Consider the following 20,734-nt stretch of genomic DNA (forward strand, 5'->3'; position numbering starts at 1 on the left):
TGTCACCGTCCTCGGCCCCTGCCTGACGGGGCTCCTCCGTCGCCTGGGCCTTCCAAGGGCTTGGTGTGGACGCTGGTTCCAGGACGCCCTCCCAGGAACCCGGTAGCAGGGCGGCCGCAGCGTCTGGCGCAACCCAACCGTCCGCCTGCCGCCCTCGCTAAGCGGCCTGCGGGGGACGTGCTCCCGCTGTGCCGCGGGGGCCCAGCCTGGTGTCTTCTCTGAGGCCCCGCAAGGGGAGAGCCGCGGAGGTGGGGACCGCCTCCTCATGGGGACGTACACCCAGCTCTCCACGTCGGATTCCGGGGCTCTCTGTCCTGCCCGAAGGCCCAGCTGGCCTGCGGGTCCTTAGAGTGGCAAAAACATCCGAAAACTGAGATTGAGGGTCCGGTGGGTGTCTGCACTTTTGTGCTGGGCACCCCAGGGAGGCCCGGGGGCTGGCTGGACAACGCGGTCTGCTGGGCGGGGGGGGGGGTTTGGAGGAGCAACTGATGCCCTTTGCACTTTGGGTAGCAAGTGTCTGAGGTGTCTCTGATCCCTGCACCATGTCGGGGGGGAGGGGGGCAGGAGGAGGAGGAGGAGGAGGAGGAGGAGGAAGAGGAGGAGGAAGGGGGGGGCCGTGACCTGCAGTCGTGTTCCCGGGGTGGCACGGCATGTGGCTTCTTCCACGGGATGCTTGGCCTGGGCTCCCTGCACCTGGGCCTTTGGAGGACTGGCCCTGTGCTTGCCAACACTTCCTGCAGGGACCCAGAGCTGGGAGGTTGCATCTCTCAGCCCTGGGTCGGGCAGAGTCCCAGCGGGCCATGCCCACAACCTCTCTCAGCACGGGTCCCCCAGAAGGCTCCTTTGGGACCAGGATTCTCTTGCGGGTGACTCTTTAAGGTCTGGCCCCTGGATGGAGGGGCACCAGGACTAGAGGTGCAGGAAGGGGAAGGGGGTGGCCATGCGAGGGGACACTTTCAGGCCAAGTCCCAGCTTCAGCCTGATCCTCCTGGGAGCCCCGGGGTGGACATCACACCTCCTGGTTGTCCCGCTCTGAGACAAGGAGCCGGGCTTCGCATTCCCACAGCAGCCAGTCGTGGGCTGAGGACACCTGGGGCGTTGGGAACTCCCTGGCTTCTCCTTGGTTTAACATCTGGAGCTGCTTGGGAATTGTGCCGCCACACACACCCGAGTGCAGGTGTCTTCTGCACAGACTGCGGGCCTCGCTCTTCTGAACGCCGCTAGCTCGCCACCCACCCACGGGAGAACCTGGTCAGGGTACTTTCTCTCAGGGGCAGACTCTGATCCGGGCGGGCTACCGGTGTCTCTGTTTGCTCCTTTCTTTCTTCCATTTCGGGAAAGGCTTCCTTACTGGGTGTGGAAATCTCCTATGCCTTTCCTCGCCTATTCTGTCAGCTTTCAAATTCTCTTTCAGGCCGGGCGCGGTGGCTCAAGCCTGTAATCCTAGCTCTCTGGGAGGCCGAGGCGGGCGGTCATGAGTTCGAAACCAGCCTGAGCAAGAGCCAGACCCGGTCTCTACTGTAAATAGAAAGAAATTAATTGGCCAACTAATATATATAGGAAAATGAGCCAGGCATGGTGGCGCATGCCTGTAGTCCCAGCTACTTGGGAGGCTGAGGCAGAAGGATTGCTTGAGCCCAGGAGTTTGAGGTTGCTGTGAGCTAGGCTAACGCCACAGCACTCACTCTAGCCTAGGCAACAAAGCGAGACTCTGTCTCAAAAAAAAAAAAAAAATTCTCTTTCAGTTGCCACCCTCACAGATGGATTAGGAAACTCTTTCCGGTGCACTCATTAGTGAAATGACCTCAATGAAGCTGGAATCCAATATCTAATCGCCGATTTTTGGCGAGTCCACACGCCAGGGTGGTTGGGGTCCAATGCAGCCCCGGCCAGGCCTAGGCCCCTTGGACTGGGCCACAGGAGGACACAGAGGAGGGTCCCGGCCCCCACGGTAGCGGTGCGGGCAGTTCCCCAAGGGCTTGGGCGTTTTCCAGAGGTAGGAGATGGAGGGGACTGATTTCTTCAGCGCCCCACAGACCAAGCCACCCCACCCCACCCATGGGACACATCCCGAGAGAGAGACACGCCCCATACACTGGCTCCCCTCCCCCATGCGCTGTGCCCCAGCCCTGACCCGGGGGAATAGGCGGCCGCCCACCCACAGGGCGGGGGGCACAGCTGAAAGGGGTTGTGGGGGAGGGCGGCCCCTGGCTGGGGTCAAAGGGCGAGCGCCCCGCGCGTGCGCAGTCCTTGGCGGCGGCGGCGGCGGCGGCGGCGCTGGGGGTGAGGGGCGGGGAGGTGAAGGAGGCCAGGCGAGGAGAGGAGGGGGGCTGGAAGGTCTCCACCTTGGCGAGTCCAGCCGTGGAGGCGCATCTTGTGTGAGTGAGTGAGTGTGAGTGTGAGTGTGTCTGTGTGTGTGTGTGTGTGTGTGTAGAGAGACAGCCCCCCACCCCGGCCCGCCCCGCCCCGCCCGTCACCCCCCCCCCCTCGGAGCCCGACCGACCCGGCCGGCAAACTCAACAGGCCCCCGCGGGGCCTGGGGCGGGAGGAGGCGGCGGGGAAGCACAGAGAGGCTCGGCTTCTTGAGCGGGGCAGGGGGGCCCTCCGCCGTCCACGGCCACACCACCCCGAACGCGCCCCATCTCGTCTGATCTCGGAAGCTAAGCAGGGTCGGGCCTGGGAATACCGGGTGCCGTAGGCTTCTTCTTTTTTTTTTGGCTTCTTGTTCTGTCCCCTTTCTGGGAGCGCCGCGGAGGCCCGGGCTGGGGGTCACCCCCACCCTCAGCGCCCTCCGCCGCGGTGCCTGGCGCCCCAGCCCGCACCGTGGGGCCTCCTCTTGTCCCGAGCCGCGACACCTCCGCCACTCGGCAGCATGCGTGGCATCTGGACTGTCAGGTCTCAGACCAAAAGTCTGCTTTGTGGGAACCGACACGCTGGAGGAAACCTTGAGAGTCTGAGAGGGGAGGGAGTTGCAGAAGAAGGCCAGGATGTCATTTTGAGGGAGTATGTGACCAGAACTCGTCCCGTTGCTTTTGGGGTTCTATGGGCTCCACGTAGGAATCTTTGGTGGTGGCACCTGATGTTGGGGGATCCGGAGTCACACCCAGACCTGCTCCACAGGCCTCCTTTTACATTTCTCTTCGGATTCATTATTTTTAAAAAGTGTCTCTTATCTCTATGATTGCATTTTCTTTTCTCTCTCTTTTCAAGCAGATGATGGGAGTGCAAGTATTAAGGTGACATGTGTTGCCCGTGCCCCCGTCCCCCCTGTATTCTTATTCATTTACCTCTCATGTTGTTCCAGCGTATTGTGGGGGCACCAATGTTAAGGTCGGGTACATCGCCCTCTCCCCGCCTCCCCCCTCGGGTGAGAGCTTCAAGTGCGCCCATCCCCCAGTGGGTGCGCACCCACCCCATTCCTAATGGATGTGTATGCCCATCCCCTCCCCACGCCCGCCCGACACCCACCCGATGAAGGTGATTCCCCTGTGTCCACTTAGGTGTCCATCGATTCGTACCAATTTGCCGGTGAGCGCGAGCACGTGGTGCTCGTTTGTCCATTCTTGGGATACTTGGCTTACTGGAACGGGTTCCAGCTCTGGCCAGGAGAACCACGAGAGGTGCCCTCTCACCGCTGTTCCTCACAGCCGAATAGCACTCCGTGGTGTCCACGCGCCACATTTTATTTACGCACTCGTGGGTCGATGGGCACTCGGGTCGCTTCCAGGTCTTTGCGATTGTGACTTGTGCCCTGACTCTAACCCTAACCCTTACCCAGCCCGTCTCCTCCACGGCCCCTGCCTGACTGACTCCTTCCCGCCCGGCCTGTCACCTGTCACCTGTCACCGTCCTCGGCCCCTGCCTGACGGGGCTCCTCCGTCGCCTGGGCCTTCCAAGGGCTTGGTGTGGACGCTGGTTCCAGGACGCCCTCCCAGGAACCCGGTAGCAGGGCGGCCGCAGCGTCTCGTGCAACCCAACCGTCCTGCCTGCCGCCCTTGCTAAGTGGCCTGCGGGAGACGTGCTCCCGCTGTGCCGAGGGGGCCCAGCCTGGTGTCTTCTCTGAGGCCCCGCGGCTGCCGCTCCCCGCAAGGGGATAGCCGCGGAGGTGGGGACCGCCTCCTCATGGGGACGTATACCCAGCTCTCCACGTCGGATTCCGGGGCTCTCTGTCCTGCCCAAAGGCCCAGCTGGCCTGCGGGTCCTTAGAGTGGCAAAAACATCCGAAAACTGAGATGGAGGGTCCGGTGGGTGTCTGCAGTTTTGTGCTGGGCACCCCAGGGAGGCCCGGGGGCTGGCTGGACAACGCGGTCTGCTGGGCGGGGGTTTTGGAGGAGCAACTGATGCCCTTTGCAGTTTGGGTAGCAAGAGTCTGAGGTGTCTCTGAGCCCTGTGCCACGTCAGGGGGGGGCGGGGGGGAGGAGGAGGAGGAGGTGGGAAGGGCCCGGGCCTGCAGTCCTGTTCCCGGGGTGGCACGGCAAGCGGCTTCTTCCACAGGCTGCTTGGCCTGGGCTCCCTGCACCTGGGCCTTTGGAGGACTGGCCCTGTGCTTGCCAACACTTCCTGCAGGGACCCAGAGCTGGGAGGTTGCATCTCTCAGCCCTGGGTCGGGCAGAGCCCCAGCGGGCCATGCCCACAACCTCTCTCAGCACGGGTCCCCCAGAAGGCTCCTTTGGGACCAGGATTCTCTTGCGGGTGACTCTTTAAGGTCTGGCCCCTGGATGGAGGGGCACCAGGAGTAGAGGAGCAGGAAGGGGAAGGGGGTGGCCATGCGAGGGGACACTTTGAGGCCAAGTCCCAGCTTCAGCCTGATCCTCCTGGGAACCCCGCTCTGAGACAAGGAGCCGGGCTTCACATTCCCACAGCAGCCAGTCGTGGGCTGAGGACACCTGGGGCGTTGGGAACTCCCTGGCTTCTCCTTGGTTTAACATCTAGAGCTGCTTGTGAATCGTGCAGCCACACACACCCGAGTGCAGGTGTCTTCTGCACAGACTGCGGGCCTCGCTCTTCTGAATGCTGCTAGCTCGCCACCCACCCACGGGTGAACCTGGTCAGGGTACTTTCTCTAAGGGGCAGACTCTGATCCGGGCGGGCTACCGGTGTCTCTGTTTGCTCGTTTCTTTCTTCCGTTTCGGGAAAGTCTTCCTTGCTGGGTGTGGAAATCTCCTATGCCTTCCCTCGCCTATTCTGTCAGCTTTCAAATTCTCTTTCAGTTGCCACCCTCACAGATGGATTAGGAAACTCTTTCCGGTGCACTCATTAGTGAAATGACCTCAATGAAGCTGGAATCCAATATCTAATCGCCGATTTTTAGCGAGTCCACACGCCAGGGTGGTCGGGGTCCAATGCAGCCCCGGCCAGGCCCAGGCCCCTTGGACTGGGCCACAGGAGGACACAGAGGAGGGTCCCGGCCCCCACGAAGCGGTGCCGGCGGTTCTCCACGGGCTTGGGCGTTTTCCAGAGGTAGGAGATGGAGGGGACTGATTTCTTCAGCGCCCCACAAACCGCGCCACCCCACCCCACCCATGGGACACATCCCCAGAGAGAGACGCCCCATACACTGTCTCCCCTCCCCCTTGCGCTGTGCCCCAGCCCTGGCCCGGGGGAATAGGCGGCAGCCCACCCACAGGGGGGGGGGGCGCAGCTGAAAGGGGTTGTGGGGGAGGGCGGCCCCCCGGCTGGGGTCAAAGGGCGAGCGCGCGCGTGTGCAGTCAGCGTCAGTGGTGGCGACGTGCCGGGGGTGGGCAGCAGGTAGGTGAAGGAGGCCGGGCGAGGAGACGAGGGGGGCTGGGAGGGCTCCACCTTGGCGAGTCCAGCCGTGGAGGCGCATCTTGTGTGAGTGTGAGTGAGTGTGAGTGTGTGTGTGTGTGTATAGAGAGACAGCCCCCCGCCCCGCCCCGCCCATCACCCCCGTCCCTGGGAGCCCGCGGGACCCGGCCGGCGAACTCAACAGGCGCGGCCCGGCGCGGGGCCTGGGGCCGGAGGCGGCGGCGGCGGCGGCGGCGGCGGCGGCGGGGGGAAAGCGCAGAGAGGCTCGGCTTCTTGAGCGGGGCAGGGGCGCCCTCCGCCGCCGTCTAGGGCCACACCACCCTGAACGCGCCCGATCTCGTCTGGTCTCGGAAGCTAAGCAGGGTCGGGCCTGGTTAGTACTTGGATGGGAGACCGCCTGGGAATACCGGGTGCCGTAGGCTTCTTCTTTTTTTTTTTTTTTGTTTTGCCTCTTGTTCTGTCCCCTTTCTGGGAGCGAGGCGGCGGCCCGGGGTGGGGGTGACCCCAACCTTCAGCGCCCGCCGTGGTGCCTGGCGCCCCAGCCCGCACCGTGGGGCCTCCTCTTGTCCCAAGCCGCGACACCGCCGCCACGCGGCAGCATGCGTGGCATCTGGACTGTCAGGTCTCAGACCAAAGGTCTGCTCTGTGGGAACCGACACGCTGGAGAAAACCTTGAGAGTCTGAGAGGGGAGGGAGTTCCAGAAGAAGGCCAGGATGTCATTTTGAGGAAGTATGTGACCAGAACTCGTCCCGTTGCTTTTGGGGGTTCTATGGGCTCCACGCAGGAATCTTTGGTGGTGGCACCTGATGTTGGGGGATCCGGAGTCACACCCAGACCTGCTCCACAGGCCTCCTTTTACTTTTCTCTTCGGATTCATTATTTTTAAAAAGTGTCTCTTACCTCTATTATTGCATTTTCTTTTCTCTCTCTTTTCGAGCAGATGATGGGAGTACAAGTATTCAGGTGACATGTGTTGCCCGTGCCCCCATCCCCCCTGTGTTCTCATTCATATACCTCTCATGTTGTTCCAGCGTATTGTGGGGGTACCAGTGTTAAGGTCGGGTACAGTTGCCCTCTCCAAGCCTCCCCCCTGGGGTCAGAGCTTCAAGTGCGCCCATCCCCCAGTCGGTGCGCACCCACCCCATTCCTAATGGATGTGGATGCCCATCCCCTCCCCCCACCCGCCCGACACCCACCCGATGAAGGTGATTCCTCTCCGTCCACTTAGGTGTCCATCGGTTCGTACCAATTTGCTGGTGAGCGCGAGCACGTGGTGCTCGTGTGTCCATTCTTGGGATACTTGGCTTACTGGAACGGGTTCCAGCTCTGGCCAGTAGAACACGAGAGGTGCCCTCTCACCGCTGCTCCTCACAGCCGAATGGCACTCCGTGGTGTCCACGCGCCACATTTTATTAATGCACTCCTGGATGGATGGGCACTCGGGTCGCTTCCACGTCTATGCGATTGTGAATTGTGCCCTAACTGTCACCCTACCCCTTACCCAGCCCGTCTCCTCTGCCCCTGCCTGACGCACTCCTCCCCGGCCAGGCCCGTCACTGTCCTGGGCCCCCGTCTGACCGGCTCCTCCCCGCCCGGCCTGTCACCGTCCTCTGCCCCTGCCTGACATGCTCCTTCCCGCCCGGCCTCTCACCGTCCTCGGCCCCTGCCTGACCGGCTCCTCCGTCGCCTGGGCCTTCCAAGGGCTTGGTGTGGACGCTGCTTCCAGGAAGCCCTCCAGAAACCCGGCAGCAGGGTGGCCGCAGCAGTCTCCAGCAGCCGTCCCTAAGTCGAGTGCGTGCGGGGGACGTGCCCCCGCTGTGCCGCGGGGGGCCCAGCCTGGTGTCTTCCCTGAGGCCCTGCGGCTGCCGGCTGGGCTGCCGCTCCCCGCAAGGGGAGAGCCGCGGAGGTGGGGACCGCCTCCTGAAGGGGACGTACGTACACGCAGCTCTCCACGTCGGATCCCGGGGCTCTCTGTCCTGCCCGAAGGCCCAGCGGGCCTGGGGGTCCTTAGAGTGGCAAAAACATCCGAAAGCTGAGACTGAGGGTCCAGTGGGTGTCTGCACTTTTGTGCTGGGCACCCCAGGGAGGCCCGGGGGCTGTCTGGACAACGTGGTCTGCTGGGCGGGGGGGTTGGAGGAGCAACTGATGCCCTTTGCACCTTGGGTAGCAAGAGTCTGAGGTGTCTCTGAGCCCTGTGCTATGTCCGGTTGGGGGTGCGGGGGGGAGGAGGAGGAGGAGCAGGTGGGAAGGGCCGGGGCCTGCAGTCCTGTTCCCGGGGTGGCACGGCAAGTGGCTTCTTCCACAGGCTGCTTGGCCTGGGCTCCCTGCACCTGGGCCCTTGGGGGACTGGCCCTGTGCTTGCCAACACTTCCTGCAGGGACCCAGAGCTGGGAGGTGGCATCTCTCAGTTCTGGGTCGGGCAGAGCCCCAGCGGGCCATGCCCACAACCTCTCTCAGCACCGGTCCCCCAGAAGGCTCCTTTGGGACCAGGATTCTCTTGCGGTGACTCTTTAAGGTCTGGCCCCTGGATGGAGGGGCACCAGGAGTAGAGGAGCAGGAAGGGGAAGGGGGTGGCCATGCGAGGGGACACTTTGAGGCCAAGTCCCAGCTTCAGCCTGATCCTCCTGGGAACCCCGCTCTGAGACAAAGAGCCGGGCTTCGCATTCCCACAGCAGCCAGTCGTGGGCTGAGGACACCTGGGGCGTTGGGAACTCCCTGGCTTCTCCTTGGTTTAACATCTGGAGCTGCTTGGGAATTGTGCCGCCACACACACCCGAGTGGACAAAGCCAGATCCGCACTACGCCCTGCCTGCCCGTCTGCCGTCTTCAGTGGACATAGCCAGATCCACACAGCACCCTCTCTGCCCGTCTCCCGTGGGTGAGTGGACACAGCTAGATCCACACTGCGCCTTGCCTGCCCGTCTCCCGTGGGTGAGTGGACACAGCCAGATCCGCACTGCGCCCTGCCTGCCCGTCTGCCGTTGGTGAGTGGACACAGCCAGATCCACACTGCGCCCTGCCTGCCCGTCTGCCGTGGGTCAGTGTACATAGACAGATCCACACAGCACCCCCTCTGACCGTCTCCCCTGGGTGAGTGGACACAGCCAGATCCAGACAGCGCCTTGCCTGTCTGTCTCCCGTGGGTGAGTGGACACAGCCAGATCCGCACTGCGCCCTGCCTGACCGTCTGCCGTGGGTGAATGGACACAGCCAGATCCGCACTACGCCCTGCCTGCCAGTCTGCCGTAGTCAGTGGACATAGCCAGATCCACACAGCACCCTCTATGTCCGTCTCCCGTGAGTGAGTGGACACAGCCAGATCCACACTGCGCCTTGCCTGCCCATCTCCCGTGGGTGAGTGGACAAAGCCAGATCCGCTCTGCTCCCTGCCTGCCCGTCTGCCGTTGGTGAGTGGACACAGCCAGATCCTCACTGCGCCCTGCCTGCCCGTCTTCCATGGGTCAGTGGACATAGCCAGATCCACACAGCACCCTCTCTGCCAGTCTCCCGTGACTGAATGGACACAGCCAGATCCACACTGCGCCTTGCCGGCCCGTCTTCCGTGGGTGAGTGGACACAGCCAGATCCGCACTGCGCCCTGCCTGCCCGTCTGCCGTTGGTGAGTGGACACAGCCAGATCCGCACTGTGCCCTGCCTGCCCGTCTGCCGTGGGTGAGTGGACACAGGCAGATCCGCACTGCGCCCTGCCTGCCCGTCTGCGTGGGTAAGTGGACATAGCCAGATCCACACAGCACCCTCTCTGCCCATCTCCCGTGGGTGAATGGACACAGCCACATCCACACTGCGCCTTGCCTGCCTGTCTCCCGTGGGTGAGTGGACACAGCCAGATCCGCACTGCACCCTGCCTGCCCGTCTGCCGTTGGTCAGTGGATATAGCCAGATCCACACAGCACCCTCTCTGCCGGTCTCCCGTCGGTGAGTGGACACAGCCATATCCACACTGCGCCTTGCCAGCCTGTCTCCCGTGGGTGAGTGGACATGGCCAGATCCGCACTGCGCCCTGCCTGCCCGTCTGCCATCTGTCAGTGGACATAGCCATATCCACACATCACCCTCTCTGCCCGTCTCCCGTGGGTGAGTGGACACAGCCAGATCCACACTGCGCCTTGTATGCCCATCTCCCGTGGGTGAGTGGCCAAGCCAGATCCGCACTGCGCCCTGCCAGCCCATCTGCCTTCGGTGAGAGGACACATCCAGATCTGCACTGCGCCCTGCCTGCCCGTCTGCCGTGGGTCAGTGGACATAGCCAGATCCACACAGCACCCTCTCTGCCCGTCTCCCGTGGGTGAGTGGACACAGCCAGATCCACACTGCGCCTTGCCTGCCCGTCTACCGAGGGTGAGTGGACACAGCCAGATCCGCACTGCGCCCTGCCTGCCCGTCTGCCGTGGGTGAGTGGACACAGCCAGATCCGCACTGCGCCCTGCCTGCCTGTTTGCCATGCGTCAGTGGACATAGCCAGATCCACACAGCACCCTCTCTGCCCGTCTCCCCTGGGTGAGTTGACACAGCCAGATCCACACTGTGCCTTGCCTGCCCGTCTTCCTTTGGGTGAGTGGACACAGCCAGATCCGCACTGCGCCTTTCCTACCCGTCTCCCGTGAGTGAGTGGCCAAGCCAGATCCGCACTGCGCCCTGCCTGCCCCTCTGCCGTGGGTGAGTGGACACATCCAGATCCGCACTGCGCCCTGCCTACCTGTCTGCCGTGGATCAGTGGACATAGCCAGATCCACACAGCACCGTCTCTGCCCGTCTCCCGTGGGTGAGTGGACACAGCCAGATCCACACTGAGCCTTGCCAGCCCGTTTCCCGTGGGTGGGTGGACACAGCCAGATCCCCACTGCGCCCTGCCTGCCCGTCTCCCGTGGGTTAGTGGACACAGCCAGATCCGCACTGCGCCCTGCCTGCCCGTCTGCCATGGGTGAGTGGACACAGCCAGATCCGCACTGCGCCCTTCCTGTCCATCTGCCGTGGGTCAGTGGACATAGCCAGATCCACACAGCACCCTCTCTGTCTGTCTCCCGTGGGTGTGTGGACACAGCTAGATAAACAATGCGCCTTGCCTGCCCGTCTCCCGTGGGTGAGTGGACACAGCCAGATCCGCACTGCGCACTGCCTGCCCGTCTGTCGTGGGTCAGTGGACATAGCCAGATCCACACAGCACGCTCTCTGGCCCTCTCCCGTGGGTGAGTGGACACAGCCAGATCCACACTGCGCCTTGCCTGCCCGTCTCTCTTGGGTGAGTTGACACAGCCAGATCCGCACTGCGTCCTGCCTGCCCGTCTGCCGTGGGTGAGTGGACTCAGCCAGATCCGCACTGCGCCCTGATTGCACGTCTGCCGTGGGTGAGTGGACACAGCCAGATCTGAAATGCGCCCTGCCTGACCGTCTGCCGTGGGTGAGTGGACAAAGCCAGATCCGCACTACGCCCTGCCTGCCCGTCTGCCGTCTGTCAGTGGACATAGCCAGATACGCACAGCACCCTCTCTGCCCGTCTCCCGTGGGTGAGTGGACACAGCCAGATCCATACTGCGCCTTTGCATGCACGTCTCCCATGGGTGAGTGGACACAGCCAGATCCGCACTGCGCCCTGCCTGCCCGTCTGTCGTGGGTCAGTGGACATAGACAGATCCACACAGCACCCTCTCTGCCCGTCTCCCCTGGGTGAGTGGACACAGCCAGATCCACACTGCGCCCTGCCTGCCCGTCTGCCGTCGGTCAGTGGACATAGCCAGATGCACACAGCACCCTCTCTGTCCGTCTCCCGCGGGTGAGTGGACACAGCCATATCCAAACTGTGCCTTGCCTGCCGGTATCCCGTGGATTAGTGGACACAGCCAGATCCGCACTGCACCCTGCCTGCCCGTCTCCCGTGGGTGAGTGGACACAGCCAGATCCGCACTGCGCCCTGCTTGCCCGTCTCCTGTTGGTGAGTGGACACAGCCAGATCCGTACTGCGCCCTGCCTGCCCGTCTCCCGTGGGTGAGTGGACACAGCCAGATCCATACTGCGACTTGCATGCACGTCTCCAGTGGGTGAGTGGACACAGCCAGATCCACACTGCGCCCTGCCTGCCCATCTGCCGTGGGTCAGTGGACATAGACAGATCCACACAGCACCCTGCCTGCCGATCGGCCATGAGTGAGTCCACAAAGCCAGATCCGCACTGCGCCCTGCCTGCCCGTCTGCCGTGGTTCAATGGACATAGCCAGATCCACACAGCACCCTCTCTGTCCGTCTCCCGCGGGTGAGTGGACACAGAAAGATCCACACTGCGCCTTTCCTGCCCGTCTCCCGTGGGTGAGTGGACACAGCCAGATCCACACTGCGCCATGCCTGCCCGTCTCCCGTGGGTGAGTGGACAGAGCCAGATCCGCACTGCGCCCTGCCTGCCCGTCTGCCGTGGTTGAGTGGACACAGCCAGATCCGCATTGCGCCCTGCCTTCCCGTCTGCCCTGGGTCAGTGGACATAGCCAGATCCACACATCACCCTCTCTGCCCGTCTCCCGAGGGTGAGTGGACACAGCCAGATCCGCACTACGCCCTGCCTGCCTTCTGCCGTGGGTGAGTGGACAAAGCCAGATCCGCACTACGCCCTGCCTTCCCGTCTGCCGTCTGTCAGTGGACATAGCCAGATCCACACAGCACCCTCTCTGTCCGTCTCCCGTGGGTAGTGATCACAGCCAGATTCACACTGCGCCTTGCCTGCTCGTCTCACCTGGGTGAGTGGACACAGCCAGATCCGCACTGCGCCCAGCCTGGCCGTCTCCCGTGGGTGAGTGGACACTGCCAGATCCACACTGCGCATTGCCTGTCCGTCTCCCGTGGGTGAATGGACACAGCCAGATCCGCACTGCGCCCTGCCTGACCGTCTGCCGTGGGAGAGTGGACACAGCAAGTTCCGCACTGCGCCCTGCCTGCCCGTCTGCCGTGGGTCAGTGTACATAGCCAGATCCACACAGCACCCACTCTGCCCGTCTCCCGTGGTGAGTGGACACAGCCAGATCCACACTGCGCCTTGCCTGCCCGTCTCCCATGGGTGAGTGGACACAGCCAGATCCGCACTGCGCCCTGCCTGCCCATCTGCCATGAGGGAGTGGACAGAGCCAGATCCGCACTGTCCCCTGCCTGCCCGTCTGCCGTGAGTCAGTGGACATAGCCAGATCCACACAGCACCCTCTCTGTCCGTCTCCCGTGGGTGAGTGGACACAGCCAGATCCACACTGCGCCTTGCCTGCCCGTCTCCCGTGGGTGAGTGGACACAGCCAGATCCGCACTGCGCCCTCCCTGCCCGTCTGCCGTGGGTCAGTGGACATAGCCAGATACACAGAGCACCCTCTCTGCCCATCTCCCATGGGTGAGTGGACACAGCCAGATCCATACCGCGCCCTGCCTGCCCGTCTGCCGTGGTTGAGTGGACACAGACAGATCCGCATTGCGCCCTGCCTTCTCGTCTGCCCTGGGTCAGTGGACATAGCCAGATCTACACAGCACCCTCTCTGCCCGTCTCCCGAGGGTGAGTGGACACAGCCAGATCCGCACTACGCCCTGCCTGCCTTCTGCCGTGGGTGAGTGGACAAAGCCAGATCCGCACTACGCCCTGCCTTCCCGTCTGCCGTCTGTCAGTGGACATAGCCAGATCCACACAGCACCCTCTCTGTCCGTCTCCCGTGGGTAGTGATCACAGCCAGATTCACACTGCGCCTTGCCTGCTCGTCTCACCTGGGTGAGTGGACACAGCCAGATCCGCACTGCGCCCAGCCTGGCCGTCTCCCGTGGGTGAGTGGACACTGCCAGATCCACACTGCGCATTGCCTGTCCGTCTCCCGTGGGTGAATGGACACAGCCAGATCTGCACTGCGCCCTGCCTGACCGTCTGCCGTGGGTGAGTGGACACAGCAAGTTCCGCACTGCGCCCTGCCTGCCCGTCTGCCGTGGGTCAGTGTACATAGCCAGATCCACACAGCACCCACTCTGCCCGTCTCCCGTGGTGAGTGGACACAGCCAGATCCACACTGCGCCTTGCCTGCCCGTCTCCCATGGGTGAGTGGACACAGCCAGATCCGCACTGCGCCCTGCCTGCCCATCTGCCATGAGGGAGTGGACAGAGCCAGATCCGCACTGTCCCCTGCCTGCCCGTCTGCCGTGAGTCAGTGGACATAGCCAGATCCACACAGCACCCTCTCTGTCCGTCTCCCGTGGGTGAGTGGACACAGCCAGATCCACACTGCGCCTTGCCTGCCCGTCTCCCGTGGGTGAGTGGACACAGCCAGATCCGCACTGCGCCCTGCCTGCCCGTCTGCCGTGGGTCAGTGGACATAGCCAGATACACAGAGCACCCTCTCTGCCCATCTCCCATGGGTGAGTGGACACAGCCAGATCCATACCGCGCCCTGCCTGCCCGTCTGCCGTGGTTGAGTGGACACAGACAGATCCGCATTGCGCCCTGCCTTCTCGTCTGCCCTGGGTCAGTGGACATAGCCAGATCTACACAGCACCCTCTCTGCCCGTCTCCCGAGGGTGAGTGGACACAGCCAGATCCGCACTACGCCCTGCCTGCCTTCTGCCGTGGGTGAGTGGACAAAGCCAGATCCGCACTACGCCCTGCCTTCCCGTCTGCCGTCTGTCAGTGGACATAGCCAGATCCACACAGCACCCTCTCTGTCCGTCTCCCGTGGGTAGTGATCACAGCCAGATTCACACTGCGCCTTGCCTGCTCGTCTCCCCTGGGTGAGTGGACACAGCAAGATCCGCACTGCGCCCAGCCTAGCCGTCTCCCGTGGGTGAGTGGACACAGCCAGATCCACACTGCGCATTGCCTGTCCGTCTCCCGTGGGTGAATGGACACAGCCAGATCCGCACTGCGCCCTGCCTGACCGTCTGCCGTGGGTGAGTAGACTAGCAAGTTCCGCACTGCGCCCTGCCTGCCCGTCTGCCGTGGGTCAGTGTACATAGCCAGATCCACACATCACCCTCTCTGCCCATCTCCCGTGGGTGAGTGGACACAGCCAGATCCGCACTGCGCCCTGCCTGCCCATCTGCCGTGAGGGAGTGGACAGAGCCAGATCCGCACTGTCCCCTGCCTGCCCGTCTGCCGTGAGTCAGTGGACATAGCCAGATCCACACAGCACCCTCTCTGTCCGTCTCCCGTGGGTGAGTGGACACAGCCAGATCCACACTGCGCCTTGCCTGCCCGTCTCCCGTGGGTGAGTGGACACAGCCAGATCCGCACTGCGCCCTGCCTGCCCGTCTCCCGTGGGTGAGTGGACACAGCCCGATCCGCACTGTGCTCTGTCTGCCCGACTGTCGTGGGTGAGTGGACAAAGCCAGATCCGCACTGCGCCCTACATGCCCGTTTGCCGTGAGTCAGTAGACACAGCCAGATGCACACAGCACCCTCCCTGCCCTTTCCCCTGGGTGAGTGGACACAGCCAGAATCACACTGTGCCTGGCCTGCCCGTCTCCCGTGGGTGAGTGGACACAGCCAGATCAACACGGCGCCCTGCCTGACCGTCTGCCGTGGGTGAGTGGACACAGCCAGAACCGCACTGCGCCATGCCTGCCTGTCTGCCGTGTCTCAGTGGACATAGCCGGATCCAAACAGCACTTTCTCGGCCCGTCTCCCGTGGGTGAGTGGACACAGCCAGATCCACACTGCGCCTTGCCTGCCCATCTCCCGTGGGTGAGTACACAGCCAGATCCGCACTGCGCCCTGCCTGCCCATCTGCCGTGGATGAGTGGACACAGCCAGATCCGCACTGCGCCATGCCTGCCCGTCTGCCGTGGGTCCTTGGACATAGCCAGATCCACACAGCACCCTCTCTGTCCGTCTCCCGTGGGTAGTGGACACAGCCAGATTCACACTGCGCCTTGCCTGCCCGTCTCCCCTGGGTGAGTGGACACAGCCAGATCCGCACTGCGCCCTGCCTGGCCGTCTCCCGTGGGTGAGTGTACACAGCCAGATCCACACTGCGCCCTGCGGGCCCGTCTGCCGTGGGTGAGTGGACAAAGGCAGATCCGCACTACGCCCTGCCTGCCCGTCTGCCGTCTGTCAGTGGACATTGCCAGATCCACACAGCACCCTCTCTGCCCGTCTCCCGTGGGTGAGTGGACACAGCCAGATCCACACTGCGCCTTGCATGCACGTCTCCCGTGGGTGAGTGGACACAGCCAGATCCGCACTGGACCCTGCCTGCCCATCTGCCGTGGGTGAGTTGACACAGCCAGATCCGCACTGCGCCCTGCCTGCCCATATCCCATGGGTCAGTGGACATAGCCAGATCCACACAACACCCTCTCTGCCCAACTCCCCTGGGTGAGTGGACACAGCCAGATCCACACTGCGCCTTGCCTGTCCGTCTCCCAAGGGTGAGTGGACACAGCCAGATCCACACTTCACCCTGCCGGCCCGTCTGCCGTGGGTGAGTGGACACAGCCAGATCCGCACTGCGCCCGGCCTGCCCGTCTGCCGTGGGTCAGTGGACATAGCCAGATCCACACAGCACCCTCTCTGTCCGTCTCCCATGGGTGAGTGGACACAGCCAGATCCACACTGCGCCTTGCTTGCCCGTCTCCCGTGGCTGTGTGAACACAGCCATATCGGCACTGCGCCCTGCCTGCCCGTCTGCCGTGGGTGAGTGGACACCGCCAGATCCACACTGCGCCCTGCCTCCCCCTCTGCCGTGGGTGAGTGGACACAGCCAGATCCGCACTGCGCCCTGCCTGCCCGTCTGCCATGGGTCAGTGGACATAGCTAGATCCACACAGCATTCTCTCTATCCGTCTCCCGTGGGTAAGTGGACACAGCCAGACCCACACTGTGCCCTGCCTGCCCATCACCCGTGGGTGAGTGGACATAGCCAGATCCACACTGCGCACTCACTGCCTGTCTCCCGTGTGAGTGTGGACACAGCCAATTCCACACTGTGCCCTGCCTGCCCGTCACCCGTGGATGAGTGGACACAGCCAGATCCACACTGCGCACTCACTGCCCATCTCCCGTGAGGGAGTGGACACAGCCAGATCCACACTGAGCCCTCACTGCCCGTCTACCGTGAGTGTGTGGACACAGCCAGATCCACACTGAGCTCTCACTGCTCGTCTCCCGTGAGTGAGTGGACACAGCCAGATCCACACTGAGCCCTCACTGCCCTTCTCCCGTGGGTGAGTGGACACAGACAGATCCAAACTGCACCTTGCCTGCCCGTCTGCCGTGGGTGAGTGGACACAGCCAGATCCACACTGTGCCTTGCCTGCCCATCTCCCGTTGGTGAGTGGACACAGCCAGATCCGCAATGTCCCCTGCCTGCCCATCTGCCGTGGGTGAGTGGACACAGCCAGATCCTGACTGTGCCCTGCCTGCCCGTCAGCCGTGGGTCAGTGGACATAGCCAGATACACACATCACCCTCTCTGCCCGTCTGCCCTGGGTGAGTGGACACAGCCAGATCCACACTGTGCCTCACCTGCCTGACTCCCGTTGGTGAGTGGACACAGCCAGATCCGACATGCGCCCTGCCTGCCCATCTGCCGTGGGTGAGTGGACACAGCCAGATCCACACTCCGCCTTGCCTGCCCGTCTGCCGTGGGTCAGTGGACATAGCCAGATCCACACAGCACCCTCTCTGCCCGTCTTCCGTGGGTGAGTGGACACAACCAGATCCGCACTGCGCCCTGTCTGCCCGTCTGCCGTGTGTCAGTGGACACAGCCACATACACACTGCGCCTTTCCTGCCCGTCTCCCGTGGGTGAGGGGACACAGCCAGATCCACACTCCGCCTTGCCTGCCCGTCTAACGTGGGTGAGTTGACACAGCCAGATCCGCACTGCGCCCTGCCTGCCTTTCTGCCGTGGTTGAGTGGGCACAGCCAGATCCGCACTGCGCCCTGCCTGCCTTTCTGCCGTGGTTGAGTGGACAAAGCCAGATCCGCACTGCTCCCTGCCTGCTCGTCTGCCGTCTGTCAGTGGACATAGCCAGATCCACACAGCACCCTCTCTGCCCGTCTCCCGTGGGTGAGTGGACATAGCCAGATCAACACTGCACCTTGCTTGCCAATCTCCCGTGGGTGAGTGGACACAGCCAGATCCGCACTGCGCCATGCCTGGCCGTCTCCCGTGGGTGAGTGGACACAGCCAGATCCGCACTGCGCCCTGCCTGCCCGTCTGCCGTGGGTGAGTGGACAAAGCCAGATCCGCACTGCGCCCTGCCTGCCCGTCTGCCATGGGTCAGTGGACATAGCTAGATCCACACAGCATTCTCTCTATCCGTCTCCCGTGGGTAAGTGGAAACAGCCAGACCCACACTGTGCCCTGCCTGCCCATCACCCGTGGGTGAGTGGACATAGCCAGATCCACACTGCGCACTCACTGCCTGTCTCCCGTGTGAGTGTGGACACAGCCAATTCCACACTGTGCCCTGCCTGCCCGTCAACCGTGGATGAGTGGACAAAGCCAGATCCACACTGCGCACTCACTGCCCATCTCCCGTGAGGGAATGGACACAGCCAGATCCACACTGAACCCTCACTGCCCGTCTACCGTGAGTGAGTGGACACAGCCAGATCCACACTGAGCTCTCACTGCTCGTCTCCCGTGAGTGAGTGGACACAGCCAGATCCACACTGAGCCCTCACTGCCCTTCTCCCGTGGGTGAGTGGACACAGACAGATCCGCACTGCGCCCTGCCTGCCCGTCTGCCGTGGGTGAGTGGACACAGCCAGATCCGCACTGCGCCCTGCCTGCCTGTCTGCCGTGGGTCAGTGGACATAGCCAGATACACAGAGCACCCTCTCTGCCCATCTCCCGTGGGTGAGTGGACACAGCCAGATCCACACTGCGCCTTGCCTGCCCGTCTCCCAGTGGTGAGTGGACACACCCAGATCCGCAATGCACCCTGCCTGCACATCTGCTGTGGGTGAGTGGACACAGCCAGATCCGCACTGCGCCCTCCCAGCCCGTCTGCCGTGGGTGAGTGGACACAGCCAGATCCACACTGCGCCTTGCCTGCCCGTCTCCCGTGGGTGAGTGGACACAGCCAGATCCACACTTGCCTTGCCTGCCCGTCTAACGTGGGTGAGTTGACACAGCCAGATCCGCACTGCGCCCTGCCTGCCTTTCTGCCGTGGTTGAGTGGGCACAGCCAGATCCGCACTGCGCCCTGCCTGCCTTTCTGCCGTGGTTGAGTGGACAAAGCCAGATCCGCACTGCTCCCTGCCTGCTCGTCTGCCGTCTGTCAGTGGACATAGCCAGATCCACACAGCACCCTCTCTGCCCGTCTCCCGTGGGTGAGTGGACACAGCCAGATGCGCACTGCACCGTCCCTGCCCGTCGGCCGTGGGTGAGTGGACCCAGCCAGATCCGCACTGCGCCCTGCCTGCTTGTGTTCCGTGGGTCAGTGGACATAGCCAGATCCACACAGCACCCTCTCTGCCCGTCTCCCGTGGGTGAGTGGACATAGCCAGATCAACACTGCACCTTGCTTGCCAATCTCCCGTGGGTGAGTGGACACAGCCAGATCCGCATTACTCCTGCCTGCCCGTCTGCCGTGGGTGAGTGGACACAGCCAGATCCGCACTGCGCCCTGCCTGCCCGTCAGCCATGGGTCAGTGGACATAGCCAGATCCACACAGCACCCTCTCTGCCCATCTCCCGTGGGTGAGTGGACACACCCAGATCCACACTGCGCCCTCACTGCCCGTCTCCCGTGGGAGTGTGGACACAGCCATTCCACACTGTGCCCTGCCAGCCCATCACCCGTGGATGAGTGGACACAGCCAGATCCACACTGCGCTCTCACTGCCCTTCTCCTGTGAGTGAGTGGACACAGTCAGATCCACACTGAGCCCTCACTGCCCGTATCCCGTGGTTGAGTCTACACAGCCAGATCCACACTGCGCCCTGCCTGCCCGTCTCCCGTGGGTGAGTGGACACAGCCAGATCCGCACTACGCCCTGCCTGCCTGTCTGCCGTGGATGAGTGGACACAGCCAGATCTGCACGGCGCCCTGCCTGCCCGTCTGCCGTGGGTCAGTGGACATAGCCAGATCCACACAGCACGCTCTCTGCCCGTCTCCCGTGGTTGAGTGGACACAGCCACATTCACACTGCGCCCTGCCTGCCCGTCTCCTTTGGGTGAGTGGACACAGCCAGATCCGACATGCGCCCTGCCTGCTCGTCTCCCGTGGGTGAGTGGACACAGCCAGATCCGCACTGCGCCCTGCCTTCCCGTCTGCTGTGGGTGAGTGGACACAGCCAGATCCGCACTGCGCCTTGCCTGCCCGTCTCCCGTGGGTGAGTGGACACAGACAGATCCACACTGCGCCCTAACTGCCCGACTCCCGTGGGTGTGTGGACACAGCCAGATACGCACCGCACCCTGCCTACCCGTCTGCCGTGGGTCAGTGGACACAGCTAGATCCACACAGCACCCTCTCTGCCTGTTTCCCGTGTGTGAGTGGCCAAGGCCAGATCCACACTGCGCCTTGCCTGCCCGTCTCCCTTGGGTGAGTGGACACAGCCAGATCCGCACTGCGCCCTGCCTGCCTGTCTGCCGTGGGTGAGTGGACACTGCCAGATCCGCACTGCGCCCTGCCTTCCCGTCTGCCGTGGGTCAGTGGACACAGGTAGATCCTCACAACACCCTCTCTGCCCGTCTCCCGTGGGTGAGTGGACACAGCGAGATCCGCACTGCGCCCTGCCTGCCCGGCTGCCGTGGGTCAGTGGACATAGCCAGATCCACACAGCACCCTCTCTGCCCATCTCCCGTGGGTGAGTGGACACAGCCTGATCCACACTGCGCCCTGCCTGCCCGTCTCCCGTGGGTGAGTGGACACAGCCAGTTCCGGACTGCGACCTGCCTGCCCGTCTGCCATGGGTGAGTGGACACAGCCAGATCCGCACTGCGCCCTGCCTGCCTTTCTGCCGTGGTTGAGTGGACACAGCCAGATCCG

At 63.3% G+C, this 20,734-nt stretch overlaps 1 non-coding gene across 1 annotated transcript; it reads left to right on the forward strand.

Moving 5' to 3' along the window:
• Window positions 1–6,069: 6,069 nt before the first annotated feature.
• LOC142871971 (5S ribosomal RNA) lies at window positions 6,070–6,188 on the forward strand. The gene has a single exon (XR_012920237.1). It is a non-coding gene; the product is annotated as a 5S ribosomal RNA (ribosomal RNA).
• Window positions 6,189–20,734: the final 14,546 nt, after the last annotated feature.

The sequence above is a fragment of the Microcebus murinus genome, chromosome 7, assembly GCF_040939455.1.
Source record: "Microcebus murinus isolate Inina chromosome 7, M.murinus_Inina_mat1.0, whole genome shotgun sequence".
Classification (NCBI taxonomy): domain Eukaryota; kingdom Metazoa; phylum Chordata; class Mammalia; order Primates; family Cheirogaleidae; genus Microcebus; species Microcebus murinus.